General features: G+C 36.3%; 1 long non-coding RNA gene across 1 annotated transcript; it reads left to right on the top strand.

Moving 5' to 3' along the window:
- Window positions 1-3,470: 3,470 nt before the first annotated feature.
- On the top strand, window positions 3,471-7,452 carry LOC137216741 (uncharacterized). The gene is made up of 3 exons (XR_010939836.1): window positions 3,471-3,588; window positions 6,209-6,391; window positions 7,267-7,452. It is a non-coding gene; the product is annotated as an uncharacterized lncRNA (long non-coding RNA).
- The last annotated feature ends 444 nt before the right edge of the window (window positions 7,453-7,896 follow it).

Below are 7,896 nucleotides of genomic sequence, written 5' to 3'. Positions count from 1 at the left end.
TGATGAAAAATCTGAAAGAGAAATTAAGGAAACACTCCCATTTACCATTGCAACAAAAAGAATAAAATACCGAGGAATAAACCTACCTAGGGAGACAAAAGACCTGTATGCAGAAAGCTATAAGACACTGATGAAAGAAATTAAAGATGATACTAACAGATGGAGAGGTATACCATGTTCTTGGATTGGAAGAATCAATATTGTGAAAATGACTATACTATCCAAAGCAATGTACAGATTCAATGAAATCCCTATCAAATTACCAATGGCATATTTTACAGAACTAGAACAAAAAATCTTAAAATTTGTATGGAGACCAAAAAGACCCCGAATAGCCAAAGCAGTCATGAGGGGAATAAAACAGAGCTGTAGGAATCAGACACCCTGACTTCACACTATACTACAAAGCTACAGCATTCAAGACACTATGGTACTGGCACAAAAACAGAAACATAGATCCATGAAACAAGATAGAAAGCCCAGAGATAAACCCATGCAAATATGGTCAACTAATGTATGACAAAGGAGGCAAGGATATACAATGGAGAAAAGACAGTCTCTTCAATAAGTGGTGCTGGGAAAACAGGACACCTGCCTGTAAAAGAATGAAATTAGAACACTCCCTAACACCATACACAAAAATAAACTCAAAATGGATTAGAGATCTAAATGTAAGGCCAGACACTATAAAACTCTTAGAGGAAAACATAGGAAGATCACTCTTCGACATAAATCACGGCAAGATCTTTTTTGATCCACCTCCTAGAATAATGGAAATAAAAACAAAAATAAACAAATAGGACCTAATGAAACTTAAAAGCTTTTGCACAGCAAAGGAAACCATAAACAAGATGTAAAGACCACCCTAAGAATGGAAGAAAATATTTGCAAACGAATCAATGGACAAAAGATTAGTCTCCAAAATATATAAACAGCTCATGCAGCTCAATATTAAAAAAACAAACAACCCAATCCAAAAATGGGCAGAAGACCTAAATAGACATTTCTCCAAAGAAGACATACAGATGTCCAAGAAGCACATGAAAAGCTGCTCAACATCACTAATTATTAGAGAAATGCAAATCAAAACTACAATGAGGAATCACCTCACACCAGTTAGAACGGGTATCATCAGAAAATCTTCAAACAACAAATGCTGGAGAGGGTGTGGAGAAAAGGGAACCCTCTTGCACTGTTAGTGGCAATGTAAATTGATACAGCCACTATGGAGAACAGTATGGAGTTTCCTTAAAAAAGTAAAAATAGAATTACCATATGATCCAGCAATCCCACTACTGGGCATGTACCCAGAGAAAACCATAATTCAAAAAAACATGAACCCCAATGTTCATTGCAGCACTATTTACAAAATAGCCAGGTCATGGAAGCAACCTAAATGCTCATCGACAGACAAATGGATAAAGAAGGTGTGGTACATATATACAATGGAATATTACTCAGCCATAAAAAGGAACCAAATTGGGTCATTTGTTGAGACGTGGATGGATCTAGAGACTGTCATACAGAGTGAAGTAAGTCAGGAAGAGAAAAATATCGTATATTAATGCATATATGTGGAACCTAGAAAAATGGTACAGATGAACCGGTTTTCAGGGCAGAAATTGAGAACCAGATGTACAGAATAAACGTATGGACACCAAGGGGGGAATGCTGCAGGGGGATGGGGGTGGTGGTGTGATGAATTGGGCAATTGGTATTGACATGTATACACTGATGTGTATAAAATTGATGACTAATAAGAACCTGCTGTATAAAAAAATAATAAAATAAAAATTTAGAAAAAAGGAATCATATTAGACACTACAAGACCAAATACGTAGACTTTAATCTGGGAGAAATCAAAATGCTTTGTATGCTGAAAGAGCTTCAAGAAAAGCTGGCCTCACTTTCTCTCACTTCTGTTAGAACTAAACAAAATTATCTTTTTTTTTACATCTTTATTGGAGTATAATTGCTTTACAATGTTGTGTTAGTTTCTGCTGTATAACAAAGTGAATCAGCTATACGTATACATATATCCCCATATCTCCTCCCTCTTGCACCTCCCTCCCACCCTCCCTATCCCACCCCTTTAGGTGGTCACCAGGCACAGAGCTGATCTCCCTGTTCTATGTGGCTGCTTCCCACGAGCTATCTATTTTACATTTGGTAGTGTATATATGTCCATGCCACTCTCTCACTTCATCCCAGCTTACCCTTCCCCCTCCCCGTGTCCTCAAGTCTGTTCTCTACATCTGCATCTTTATTCCTGCCCTGCCACTAGGTTCATCAGTACCATTTTCCTAGATTTCATATATATGCGTTAGCATACGGTATTTTAAACAAAATTTTCTTGCTTGCTGAGTGATGTATTTCTATACATTTTTTTGCAGTATTACACATTTTGATGTTACTTAGTGGGTACACAAAACTTTACAACTGTCATATCTGGTAAATAATGAACAAATTGCAATAAAACAAATGGAATAGCAGATGAAAACAAAATGTCAGCTTTATTAAGAGGGGGGAAATAAATTGCAGGATACTGCTCATTATGAGAATAAAATGAGAGTAACAGAAACCCAGATTTAAGCAAACTGTCCATCATCTAGAGGCCTTTCTGATCTAGAAGAAGCAGAGAGAGCCTACAAGTTGCACTGCTTGAACCTTCGTTATAGGGAAGTAAATATCACAAGTAGGAAAGAACATTGTGAATTGTCTGCTAGTGCCCTTTGTCTGATTCTGCTATGTTGATCATTTCTTTTTTATTGAAATATAACAGCAGTTTAGGGATATTTTTGTTTACCCAATCATATCCATTGAAAAGCGTTTGTAAATTTGTGGTTGATTTTCGACTGTGGCTTATTGTGATATTATGATTGATTTTTTTTTTTCAATTTCGGTTTGGTCAGATTTTGTTTGGGGATTTTTCTCTAGAAATAACCTAAGGAAGGAAGTATTAGGAGACCTGAATGAAAGGAGAGACATACAGTATTGTGTTCCAGGTTCAGATTCAAAACTGTAAAGAATTAATTCTCCCTAAAATAAAGTTATTAATCCACTACAATCGCAATCAAGATACTTAGCATGCTTTTTAGTGAAGCTTGACTAACAGGTCTTAAATTTACCAGAGACAAAGTATGAGAGATAGACTGAAAAAAATATGTAAGGATTATTTTACCTGCATCTTTATTATATGAAAAAGAGATTTGCTACCTCCTTTTCTTTTTTCAGGAAATCACAGACCCTAGGGGTTTAAAAGAAAATTGAACAGACATATGTTTCCATTACACGTTAAAGTTCTTTAAAATGAACATTTCTTTCCTTTAACTGTATTTCGGTTCAACTTGGAGGTTCTCCTCCTTCTAAACGAGGGAAGGACCTCCTGCTTTCCCCATCACAGGGAGGGGGCGGAGCATCCTCTAGAAGCTTGGAAGTGAGCCGGCCCTGGCCAGTCTTGGGGGAGGAGCCGCATTACATACAGACTTCGGAAGCCTCCGCCGAAGAGAGAAGAGAAGAAGCTTGGAGGTAATGGCTGTCGTAAAAAGCTAGTTACTTTCGGAGATTTCTGGAGACTTGGCAGTTAAGGTGAGAAAAGAAGGGACTGCTGCTTTGGAGTCGTGGGAAAGGAGTGTCGTTTTGTGAGAGTCGTTGTTTCTGTGAGGGAATTATATCTGAATTTTGTATTCCTTCCAGATATTTTAAAAGTACACACTTTAAAAGTGGGGGAGGTGATCAGATTACACCTGCGGAAAAAATACTTCATGAGGTTGCAAAAGTTGACTTTCGAATAGGGCATTTTATCTTTCAGTCAAAAAGCAATGGTAACAGAGATAAATGATGAAACAAAACTTGAAAATTTATCTTCCTTACTTTGAAAAAAAAAGATTGTGATAATGAAAAATGAAGTTATTAGTTTGGAGTGTTACCTCTTTATATTTCTTTGGTTGTTGATTGTGTTTCCAACAAATCTTACTGTTTTGGTGGAGTTTGTATAGTAATAATCTGAAGTAATGTATAACTGCAAATTTAAGTACTTCTGGCAATAAGAAGTTTAGTTTATTGTCAGGGAATACTCAATGTTTTAAGAGGATCACTTTTTTATGGATGTGCAAAGGACAATCACTGTCTACATCTCTACCTAGCTATGAAAAGAATGATATAGTCCTATTTGTACTGTAATATGAAAAATATTTGTAAGATCATAAACTGAAGAATAATAGACTTATATTGATATAATAAAACACAGCAGTATATCTAGTAATAAATGTCTAGGGAAAAAAGAGAGGAGATTTTCCACTTCTTTTCCCACATTTCACTTAGCATGAGTAGCTATGTCAGCATAAAAAAAACTGAGATGAGAATTTAAAACCATGGGGGAAGAAAACTACCTGCCAAAAAAAAAAAAAATGTGTAAACATATAGAAACGTGGAAATGTGTTCAAATATGTTGGTGAATAAATGTAATTTAAAATAGTGTATTCTGATATGTACATATATATGAATACATTATTTGAAATTACATATATACACACACACATATATATATATGATGAGGGAAAAATCAAGGGGATTAGACTCAAATGTAAGCAGTAAACAACTCAGGGGTTGGAGAAAGAACGTTGAGTATTTTCTTCTTTAGATTTTATGTACCTTTAGATTTTTTTTGGAAAGACATAATGGAGCTGAAAGAGAAAAATCCATTTTGTTACAGACATTTAAATGGATACCCACACACACACCATTGTCTTTAGCTGAAGGTGGATTTTTCTGTGGATCTGAGAAGGCTGGTTATCTGGCTGCTTGTGCATTTCTTGCAGTTCAAATATTTAGACTATTGTACAGACTTTGGTTCAAGCAGAAGATATTTATTTGAAGTTTTATGTACTTTTGAGAAATAATTCAAAAAATGTTTAAAACATATTATGGAATAGTTATGTAGGATAGTACATCCATAATTTTGAATACTATGCAGCTATAAAAAGAATAAGCTAATGCAATGAGCTAAATGTAAAAATAAGAAAGGATGTAGAAGGTATACTCTAAAAAACTAAAAATAAGCATATTGCAGAATGGCCTGTAATAATATTAGTACATTATATGTAAGAAAATTTTGGAGATATACATGCTACTTTATTAATTGGGGATATATAAGTGTAGTTGGAAACAGAACATTTCAACCTTTTATATATTACATTTCTCCATTTTTAAATCTTATTTTTAAAACAGTAAGCTTGAATAATTTTCATTGTGAGAAAATGAGAAAAAATTTTAGAAATGTAGAATAGTCTTGAAAAGTTATTCACAAAAAGACGATGTAGAAAATATTTATTGATGTGGAAAGATGTTAAAATATATTCTTAGGAGGGATAAAGGTCTGATTTCAAAAAATATGCCCATTTATTAATATGTATAAGAGAAATCTGTTAATATAGAGAGCAAACCATTATATGTTGAACATTATTGTGGGGATTTGCTTTTTTTCTTGAAAAATTGAAAGATGAAGAAAGATATACAATATGCATGAAAGATATTATAATAGCAAACGTTAAAATGAGGAAATATGATCCCATTTTTCTATAATACGCACACAGCTCTTAAGTTAATGTAAAAGTCTAGAAGCCTGAGAAGGCTGCTGTCTGGATGGCTCTAGTTCCCACCCTTCCTGACCAAGGACCTGAGTGCCTGCAGTTCTGGTTCTAGTCACGAGATGGCGCTTGCCAGGTGTCCTAAATTCAGGCAACCATTTTCATGAAGTGGACAAAGCAATGAAATGTATTTGCTATTATGAGACAGGTTATGAGACAGTATGTAGAGTGTGACTGCGGTTCGTTGAAAAATTGCACATGTATAAAATTAAAAAACACACAAAGACTGATGTGAGAGTTCAAACAGAAAGCATTAAAAAAAGTAGCTACACAGATTTGGCCTGTAGAAAGGCACAAGGCAATTATTTCCCTTCTTTCCTGTCCCCAAAGCATACTTTTCACTAGAGGGATGATTTTAGCATGAACCTAATAACATAACTGTGTCACAAAGAACATTTCAAATAACATGAACAAGAAGGAAAATAAGGCAGCTACATCACACATGAGATTTCATCTCATTCCTGTGTTTCAGAATGACATGCCTGCTTAAGTTTTGGTAAGGAAGCTTCTTTATGCCTTTTCCATTTAATTGGTTTGATTCCCTGTCTACTTTTGGACAGCTTAGGTTAATATCAGAGATGTACACGACCTGGGGAATCTGCATGTGATGCCAGTTGAGCCTCAGAAAGGCAGCACGACCACAAAAGTGCCAAGCAAGAAGGCTCTGCTGGACAAGCAGTTGGAGTGAGAATAGAAACAACCGGGTCACAGGGCCGGATCCTGCATGATCCACATGACATTGGGTAAGGCTCTTCCCATCTCATGAAATAGTTCACATTAAAAACATGTTGAGAACTTGGGGTATAATTTATTTTGCTTCCTGCTTTGAAGCCATAGCATTTTAAAAGTCACACTTCATAGTACAATCATGTTAGGTTGAGAATTTGAGATACAATTCAATTTGCTCCTGGTTTTGCAGCCATAACGTTTTGTAATTAAAAGTCATAGCTTCTAGTTTTGGGGGAAATATCTCATGTATTAAAACCACTATGAAGAAATAGTGAAAGAGGCTATTCAGGTGTCTACCAGAGGTTCCAGCCAATGACCTGACTCTACAATCCTTGACACCTTTGCTAGGTTGTCATCACCACATGCTAGATAGCATAGTTACAAGTATTTCTTAAGACCTGCTTAAGGTCTCACAGCCTTCCTTGAATAGACTTCTGCATACTCTCTTGAATAAGGCTGTTGATGCTGAACCTCACTGTCTGTGTCCATGAGATCTTTGGTTGCTTTGGACAGACAGGGCAGCACTAGCAGCTTTGGAAACATTAAAGCCCAGCATTCCCTCCTAATAACCCAGTGGGATTTAAAAGGCCCAAATTATCCAGGAACACAAATAATTTTCCTGCCACTTCCAAAGCCCCTCCCACATGCATTCCGTTCTTACAGTACAACAGAAATAATAAAGATGTGATATTGCGTTTGTGCTATCATAATTCTTCTCTGTTTTCCTTCCCCTCCCCCAAAAGATGTCCATGTCTCCAACCTCCTCTGTCTGTTATGCACTACTTATTTTTCTGATTCGTATCTTGCCTCCATCCTCATTGTCCATGTTCTTTCTGCTTAAGAGGGTAAACTTCTTATCTGATCCCTTTTCTTTTTTGCCTTATTTCAGTCTAATCCAGTTATCGCCCATTGAAAACACTTTAGTCGAGCTACTTTGTGAAGTTTCAGAGGATAAGAAGAGGCTACAGCAAGTGAGAGCCGTTTACTAACCCTAATGCAATAAAGTTAAGGGCTCTTCATAAACACTGATTTTCTAGAAAACCAGGCAACTAGAACCAGACCAGGGTCCTGAGGAATGTTCCAGCACATTGTGTATCTGTTGATTGAGTTCTTGTCTATATCCCAGTGCACTAACTGAACATGTGCAAATTCAGTTTCCCTGTGGTTAAATTAGGACTTCTTTTCCCCCTTTTCCCTCCTTCCTGTCTCATCCGTCTCTCACTACACCTTAGACAGCTACTAAACTATTTTTTTATTATTTGTACCGTTAAATGTGGTTTAACCCTAGGTTAATGTCAGAGATGCTTGTGAGTCATGCATGTTTCTTAACTGTGCTATCTAGTATGGGGACATGACAAGTTAGCATAGTTATCAAGGATTTGAAATTTTTCTCTCCACTGAGCTAGTAAAGGTCTCAAACCCACAGCTGTCTGCCTGCCTGCCTGCCTGTTTGAACACGTCAAAAACGTAACTCTGTCATAATGCCTCTGTGACAAAACCCAAGGCTAGACATTGGGTT

Source organism: Pseudorca crassidens, chromosome X (assembly GCF_039906515.1).
Source record: "Pseudorca crassidens isolate mPseCra1 chromosome X, mPseCra1.hap1, whole genome shotgun sequence".
NCBI classification, from domain to species: domain Eukaryota; kingdom Metazoa; phylum Chordata; class Mammalia; order Artiodactyla; family Delphinidae; genus Pseudorca; species Pseudorca crassidens.
The sequence above is the reverse complement of the archived record's forward strand: the minus strand, read 5'-3'. Positions and strand labels throughout refer to the sequence as shown.